This window comes from Euphorbia lathyris, chromosome 10, assembly GCF_963576675.1.
Source record: "Euphorbia lathyris chromosome 10, ddEupLath1.1, whole genome shotgun sequence".
Taxonomy (NCBI): domain Eukaryota; kingdom Viridiplantae; phylum Streptophyta; class Magnoliopsida; order Malpighiales; family Euphorbiaceae; genus Euphorbia; species Euphorbia lathyris.
This window is the reverse complement of record NC_088919.1, coordinates 73,850,608-73,858,773: the sequence shown is the minus strand read 5'-3', so window position 1 is coordinate 73,858,773 and position 8,166 is coordinate 73,850,608. Positions and strand designations below refer to the sequence as shown.

Here is an 8,166-nt window from a genome sequence, read left to right as displayed (position 1 = left end):
ATATTTTAAATAACTGTTATAAAAAAATATTTCCGTAGGTTATTTAAATAAGTTTAGGATGTTAATGAATATACTTTTAAAATTGGGGGTCAATCGGGTTTTTAGACTAAACAAAGAGAATCTTAATGTATGGGTAAATAATTTATTAGTTCCTATATTTTTAAAAATAGACGGGTTTTAACGGGTCTGGACCAAATCTAGAATCAATTTTCATTGTCCAGCTCGGTTCAAAAAACATGGGTCTGGATAGATCGGATGGATACTGAACCATTGGACAAGTCTAGTTGTAGTTAACAATATAAAAAAATCAAATTCCTTTTTAATTCGTTAAACTGCATAAAAAAATAGAACTATTATTCGAAAAGCATAAACAATGGGGTCAAATACATGAATATCATATTTAAGTACAAAATTACAACTAAGTCATATCACCAAACTTAATTCTTAATATGGATTTTACATCATAATTTAAAAATTCTAGACTCCAATTCATAAATCATAAACCCTATAAAATATATTCTAGACTTCTAATTTATAAATTTTAATCCTTAAAATATATTAAAAATACTGATTTTACTAGTTTGACATAATCCAAAATTATAACTTAACATACTTTTTAGAATATGAATAGGAAACATGAATTAAACTTAAGGGAAAATTACATAGAAATTTCATATTTTAAAAAGCACTATTTTACCAAATATAAAGAGCCTTGAGGTATTAAGTTTTTTTTTTTTTTTTATCTGTATTACTTAACTATGTAATATTTTTTTGGTAGGAAAAAGAACGAAAGAAAAAACAAACAAACAAGAAATTAACCCGGGATCAGCCTCGGGAAGCTAACCCCCATCACATCTTCCAAAAGGAACGAGGACAGAAAAGCCGACGGAGAAGAGTAAGTTGTGACTCCCCCATTTCCTTCATGACCAGCAGCCGCCAGCCGATCCGCCACCCTGTTTTGCTCCCTAAATATATGGCAGAAAGAGATAGAACCAAAGGAGTGGCATAGCCTCATGATACCTCTAATCAAATTCTTGCTATTCAAACCAATAGCTTTATTACTAGAGATTAACCTGATAGCTTCCTGATTATCAGATTCAACAACCAGATTAATAATCCCCAAACTCTTAGCCAGGTTGAGGCCAGAGTAAATAGCCCACAACTCAGCCATAAAGGAGGATCCTATGCCTAGATTATGCGAGAAACCCAAAATCCAAGCACCCCCATCATCTCTCAAGACTCCACCTGCAGCAATTCTACCACTAGCAAGACAAGAGCCATCAGTATTAAGCTTCATCATACCTTCTCTAGGTCTGCTCCAGGAAAGAAGGTGGATCGTCTTTCTTTTAATATAGCTATCAAGGGAATCTTCCTTAAAACTTTCCATAATATGATAAATCTTTTTAGCAAAAAAATCAGTCAAGTTAGGAATATTAACAGTTTCAGCCCCAAAAATCTCCTTATTTCTCCAATCCCAGATTTGATGACAAACTACAGAAAAGAATATATCACCATGATCAAGATTAGATAGCAACTTCCCCCTCACCCCATCCTCAAACCACTCCAAATTGGAATGAGAAAAGAACATATCAATCAAATTACTGGGGAGGATTTTCCTCCAAATAACTTTACTTTTATCACAACCTCTAAGAGCATGACAAATGGTTTCTTCATGCCCTGTACATCTACTACAGTCTCCAGAATCCACCAGATGGCGTCTTTTCCTATCTGAATTAGTAAGCAGCCTGTTTTTAACCCCAAGCCACAAGAAATTTCTAACTCTGTAAGGCACTTTCATTGACCATAACAACTTCCAAATATCTATGTAATATTTAATATTTAATTTTCTTTCCTTTTTTTTATTTTGGAAGTTTTTAGGATTTGATGCTACCAATCAATTTGATCAGATTATACTTTCTCTTATGGGTTTGAAACGTGTAATATTTTAATTAAATTCAAATGTTTAGTAAGTAATTTTAAGTATATTTAGAGAGTTAATATTTTAAATAACTTAAGAGATCTATAGGTTATTTAAATAAGTTTAGGATGTTAATGTACATATTTTTAAAATTTAGGGGTGAATCGTTTTTTAGACTAAAGAAAGAGAATCTTAATGTATTGATAAATAATTTATTAATTCTTATATTTTTAAGGGTTAAAGTGCAAAAATACCCTTAAGATGTTGAATCAGGAGCAATTTTACCCCTAACATCTAAAATGGTGCAATTTTATCCCTAACGTTTGTAGCCAAGAGCAATTTTACCCCTAACATTGATAAATTGGGTTAATTTGAGAAATAATTCATCAAACTGTCTTCTAAATCATGAATCTTGTATGTACACTTCACAATACGCCATTTTATCAGTAACAAATCACAAACATATGTTGGGATATGAAAAAAATAACAAATAAAAAAAAATTATACTGTCTTTTATACGAATTAGACAAAAAAAATCAAAACTTCACCGAATTTATAAATATTAATCTCCAATGCTATTATTAAATTACAAAAAAAAACATGAAATCCTTTGTTTAGAACGAATTGATATGCAATTGGTACAAAATAAGGAATAAAAATATCTGTGTTTTATAATAGTATCTGAAATTGACCCAAATTATCAACGTTCGAGGTAAAATTGCTCTTGACTATAAAAGTTAAGGGTAAAATTGCATCATTTTAGATGTTAGAGGTAAAATTGCTTCTGATCCAAAACGTTAGAGGTATTTTTGCACTTTAACCCTATTTTTAACTAATACATTGTTACTTTTACGCATTTTAAAGTCCACCATCATCTAATGGTGAAAAAAACAAATAAGTTTTACTTTGTTAAAAACAAAGTAACTATAGAAGGCACCTTTAATAATATATTATTTAGCTTTAAGTTTTATTCTATTCTATAATTTAATCTTTTATAGAAAAATTAAATTGTTTAATATAACAAAAATTACACAATAAACAATGTATTATTAAAATATAAAAATTAATGGAACCTTATATAAAAATATAGGATTAATAAATTATTTTATTCTTAACATATTAACTTTTTTTCAGCTCTAATTTTTTTGGTAGGAATAGAAAAGGATAAAACAAACAAAGAACAATTAATTTGGGATTAGCCTAGGGAAGCTAACCCCAACCCTATCTTTTAAAAGAAGAGAAGAGAGAAAGGTAGGGGGAACAGAAAGGGTAGTAACACCTAACATCCCCTCATGGCCAGCCGCAGCCAAGCGATCCGCAACACGGTTCTGCTCTCTGAAAATGTGACTGAACTTTAAGATCTCAAAGGAAGAGCAAAGCGTCTTAATAGCTTTGATAAGGTTGCGGTTATTAAGACCGATAGCATGATTCTCAGTAATCATTTTGATGGCCTCCATATTGTCAGACTCCACAGACAGCTTCTTAACGCCCAGGCTTTTAGCAAGCTTGATACCAGAGAGAATACCCCAGAGCTCCGCAAAGAAGGAAGAGCCCAATCCAAGATTCTGTGTGAACCCAGAGAGCCAGGCGCCCCCCGCATCTCTAAGAACACCTCCGGCAGCAATCTTACCATTGATAAGGCAGGAGCCATCCGTATTTAATTTTACAACCCCCTCGCTCGGCCTGCTCCACCCCACGAGATGGACATCACTTTCCTGGATAGACCTGGTAAGGGAATCCCCTTTAAGACTCTCAATAATAGTAGAGAGTTTTTTCGAGAAGAACTCAGCTAAGTTTGGAATAACAACAGTTTTATTACAAAAAATCTCCTCATTTCTCCACTTCCAGATTTGGTGACAGATGATAGCAAAGAGAATGTCCCCATGCTCCATGTAAGTTAGTAACTTCCCACTAATACCATCAGAGAACCAGTCATACTCAGAGTGGGCCAGGAAGGAAGAGAGAATATGGTGAGGGAGAATTTTCTTCCAAACCTCTTTACTCTTAGGGCAATCCCTAAGAGCATGGCACAAAGATTCAACATGGCCACTGCATCTACTGCAAGCTCCTGAGTCCGCCAAATGCCGTCTGTGCCTATCCGAATTAGTAAGCAACCTGTCCTTAACTCCCAGCCACAGGAAACTTCTAATACGGTAAGGGACTTTGAGGGCCCAAATGGATTTCCAAATATCCGAGGGAGGATCGGAACTGTTGAGTGTATAAGCTTCAAAGGCAAACTTGCAAGAATAAACTCCATTATTAGTCAGCGCCCAGCAATGCCTATCCATGTCCTCCTCTTGATTACTAACCTTCACTCCCCGAATTCTAAGGAGAGTCTCTAGGCTAAAGAAGGTATCAAACTTTGACCAGATCCAGTCCCCCTTAGAGTCCACTACATCTTCAATCCTCCAGTTATGGATGTCACTAGGAGGGGGGGAGCTACAAACATCAATTAACGGTTGATCCCCCAATCCAGGTGTCAAACCAGAAGCTGATGGTCTTACCATTACCCACCTCCAGACCAACCCCCAAGCAGAACTCTACAAACACGGTGCTAAGCCCTTTCCAGAGGAAAGAACAATTGACAACTCTCTCCTTAGGGCCCCCAAAGATTTTGTCTTTCCTATACTTACCACAGAGAAGGCGAACCCAAAGAGAGGAGGGGCACTGCCACATACGCCAAAGGAGTTTCATTAATAAAACTTTATTATTATCCTTTGCTTTCCTAATGCCCAGGCCACCAAAACCTTTCGGCTGACAAACCTCACTCCAAGGCACAAGATGGATCTTTCTTCCCCCCACAGGAACCTACGGTTGATCTTATCAAGATCATTAAGAACATGACCCGAAAGCTGACAAGCCTGCTGTTAAGCCCAAAATATACCTAATATATCATCAATAATTACATCAATATTGCTACGAATTCGTGCTGTTTATATCTGTTTAGAATACTTTTACTCTCGAATATGTTTCTTTCATGCAAGGTACATAAATATTTGGTAAAATCCAAATAGGAGTAAAAAGAGCTCAAAAATAGAAGAAAAATCCTACAAAAGGAGTCGAAGACGACGAAAATTAATAACACCAAGTCGAGGACACGAACGAAAGCTGAAAAAACCAAAAAAGCTCCGTGCCGCGACCGCGGCTTCCCCTTTTCACGGTCGCGACACGCGTTCGTCAAATTTTCCTTCCTTCCGTTTGAAGTACAATTGATGCTCCCCTATTCTCGGTAGTGAATTTGATAATTCTCGGTACGAGCAGGAGTTTTTAGAGGCATAGTTACACACTTTCGTTTTCAACGAAACGCGATCGTTCGGGTGGATAAAGATGATCTTTCGCAACGGATACGATCCTTCACAGTGGACACGACACTTCAATCACGACTCTTCAGCATCTATAAATAAAGAGTTGATGGAGAGTTGAAAACAATGTTGAGAGAGTTAGAAAAAGAGATTAGTATAGAATTTATGCAGAAATTCCGAATCAAGTGATTCAGAAGTTAGATTTCGATTCTGTAAAAAGCAATATGCTGTACACACATTGTTTACTCAATAATAACAAGTTTAGTAGCGTTTAGACATTGTTCCAGTTTAGTTTTCATTTTGGTAGAGGCCGACCGTATCCCTATTACGAAGTTACAGCGAGAAAGATTGAGTAGAGGATCCGCCCTGAGTCTGACAAACTCTAACGAAACCCAAGGAAAGGATTGACAACCCGTTCACTTGCACGCCGTCGAAATGTTTCCATGCTCCATAATTCTCTGTAAACTTGTATCAATTTATATTTCATCTAATAAAGTCCGTTCTATTCGATAGATCTTTATGCAGCACTTATGGTAACCAATCCACTAAAGTGATTGCTAGTGTTTTCATTAAAACGTATTTAATTCAAAATCTTTACAAGGAAACTTTGTTGAACACTTAGGCAAATTACTATATCTCGAAAGAGTTTTAATTTGATTAAGGGCAACTATGTCCCGAAAGGGTTTTTGTCACGTTCAAAGCCAATTAATTAGAGGTTCCGTCATTTATTTCATCTTTATAATTCATACAAAGTTTAAAGTTGTTTTCTTTGCTTAATGCAAATAAATACATCTGTTTACTTTTCTAAAAAGTACTAAACGTTCCTATCTTGCAAATTCATTCTTAAATCAGAGTATTTTCTAACATTTTCATACTCTAAATCTAATTCTCATTCTAGCAATTTCAAAACCAAAACCGATTAAACGATTTTCCATATTATAAACCTTAAAGTAAATTTAACCGATTCAAAATAAGTTTTATTAAAAAACGTTCCCTGTGGGATCGATATCTTTTATTACTACAAGCGTATACCTTGCACTTGCGGAAATCGCTCAACAAGTTTTTGGCGCCGTTGTCGGGGAACGCCAAAATTTTTGACAAAATTTTAAATTTTTCGTGTTTTATTACGAATCTAGGTTTATTCATACTTATTCAAACTTTTATATTTTATTTATTTTCAATTACTAACATATTTATTTTTCAAAATTCTGTTTTGTAGGTAGTTTCTGTTCGTGCGAAATTTCAAGTTCATGCACAGTTCTCGAAGTTCGGGCACGTCACCAGATCCTATTGACCCAGAAATTGAAAGAACTCTTAAAAAGAACAAGAGAGAAAAGAAAAAGAAAAACAAAACCCCAATAAAAGCTAGAATTACCAAGCCAGAAGTTATGGCCACACTTATAGATTACGCTAGGCCAGGAGTGGCCGGTGTAACAAATAGTATAGTTAGACCCCAAATTAATGCACATCATTTTGAAATTAAGCCTGCGTTGCTTAATATGTTGCAAAATAATGTAACATTTTACGGGTTACCTAACGAAAATCCTAATACCCATTTGACAAATTTCTTAGAAATTTGTGACACTTTTAAAATTACTGATGTAACTGCAGAAGCAATCAAACTTCACCTTTTTCCTTTTACTTTGAAGGATCGAGCCAAAGAATGGTTAACTTCTATGCCAGCCGCATCAATTGAGACTTGGGAGCAATTAGCCCAAGCATTTTTATCAAAATTTTTCCCTTTAGCAAAAACCGCAAGAGTCATTAAAGAGTTAACATCTTTTTCTCAAAATGATAATGAAACTCTTTATGAGGCTTGGGAACGTTTTAAAGAACTTCAACGTTTATGCCCACACCACCAATTGCCCGCTGAACTTTTAATGCAAACATTTTATAATGGACTAAATCCTACAACTAGAGGTTCATTGGACGCTATGTCTGGAGGGTTATTCATGAAGAAGACATCTGCCCAAGCAAGAGAACTTTTGGAGGAAATGGCAATCAACAGCTGTATGTGGCCCGCGGAACATGGACACGTACCATTAGCGAAACCATCATCCTCAACAACATCATCAGTTAAAGGTATAGTGAATCTTGATCCAGTAGTGATGTTGCAAGCCCAGTTTTCTGCCTTACCGCACAAAATTGATAGGTTTATGGCACCGTGTGATCCTAATGGTCAACCAATCCAAACGGATGTGGATTACGAAGGTATGAGTGAAATTGAACAGGTAAATTTTGTCCAAGGGCAAAACCAAAATAATAACCCTTATTCCAATACATATAATCCTGGATGGAGAAATCATCCTAACTTTAACTGGAGAGATAATAATAACAATAATGTTAATGCTAATCAAAATCGTACTTTTAATTATCAAAATCAATCAAGAGATACGATTAGCACTTTATCTTCTAAAATCGACAAATTCATTGATGCGATGAGCGGAAAAATAAGTAATCACGACGATGGTTTTAAACGGATCGAGAATAAATTCGATCAGCTTATTAAAAACCAATCATCTAGCATCCATAATTTGGAGATTCAAATTGGACAACTTGCTAAATCAATTCCATCCCGCAAAGAGGGAAGTCTTCCAAGCCATACGGAAGAAAATCCGAAAGAGCATGTTAAGGCTATCACTCTTCGTTCAGGGAAAAATTACTTAGGCCCGGAAATGCCCAGAAATTCAACTTTACCTGGAACTGATTTACCAAAGTCCAACGAAGATACATTAAACCAAAAAGATACACCAATTGACTCTAGTACAAAAACTTTTGTACCTAAACCACCTTTTCCACACAAAGTCCGCAATAAGGACTATGACAAACAACTTTTAACATTTTTAGACAAACTTAAGAATTTGCATATTAATTTAACGTTTATGGATGCAATTACGCAAATTCCCAATTATGGTAAATTCCTCAAAGATTTAATTTCAAAGAAAA

The 8,166-nt window shown here is 35.2% G+C and overlaps 1 non-coding gene across 1 annotated transcript; it reads right to left on the bottom strand.

Moving 5' to 3' along the window:
- Window positions 1-6,977: 6,977 nt before the first annotated feature.
- Window positions 6,978-7,084, bottom strand: LOC136210074 (small nucleolar RNA R71). The gene has a single exon (XR_010677784.1). It is a non-coding gene; the product is annotated as a small nucleolar RNA R71 (small nucleolar RNA).
- Window positions 7,085-8,166: the final 1,082 nt, after the last annotated feature.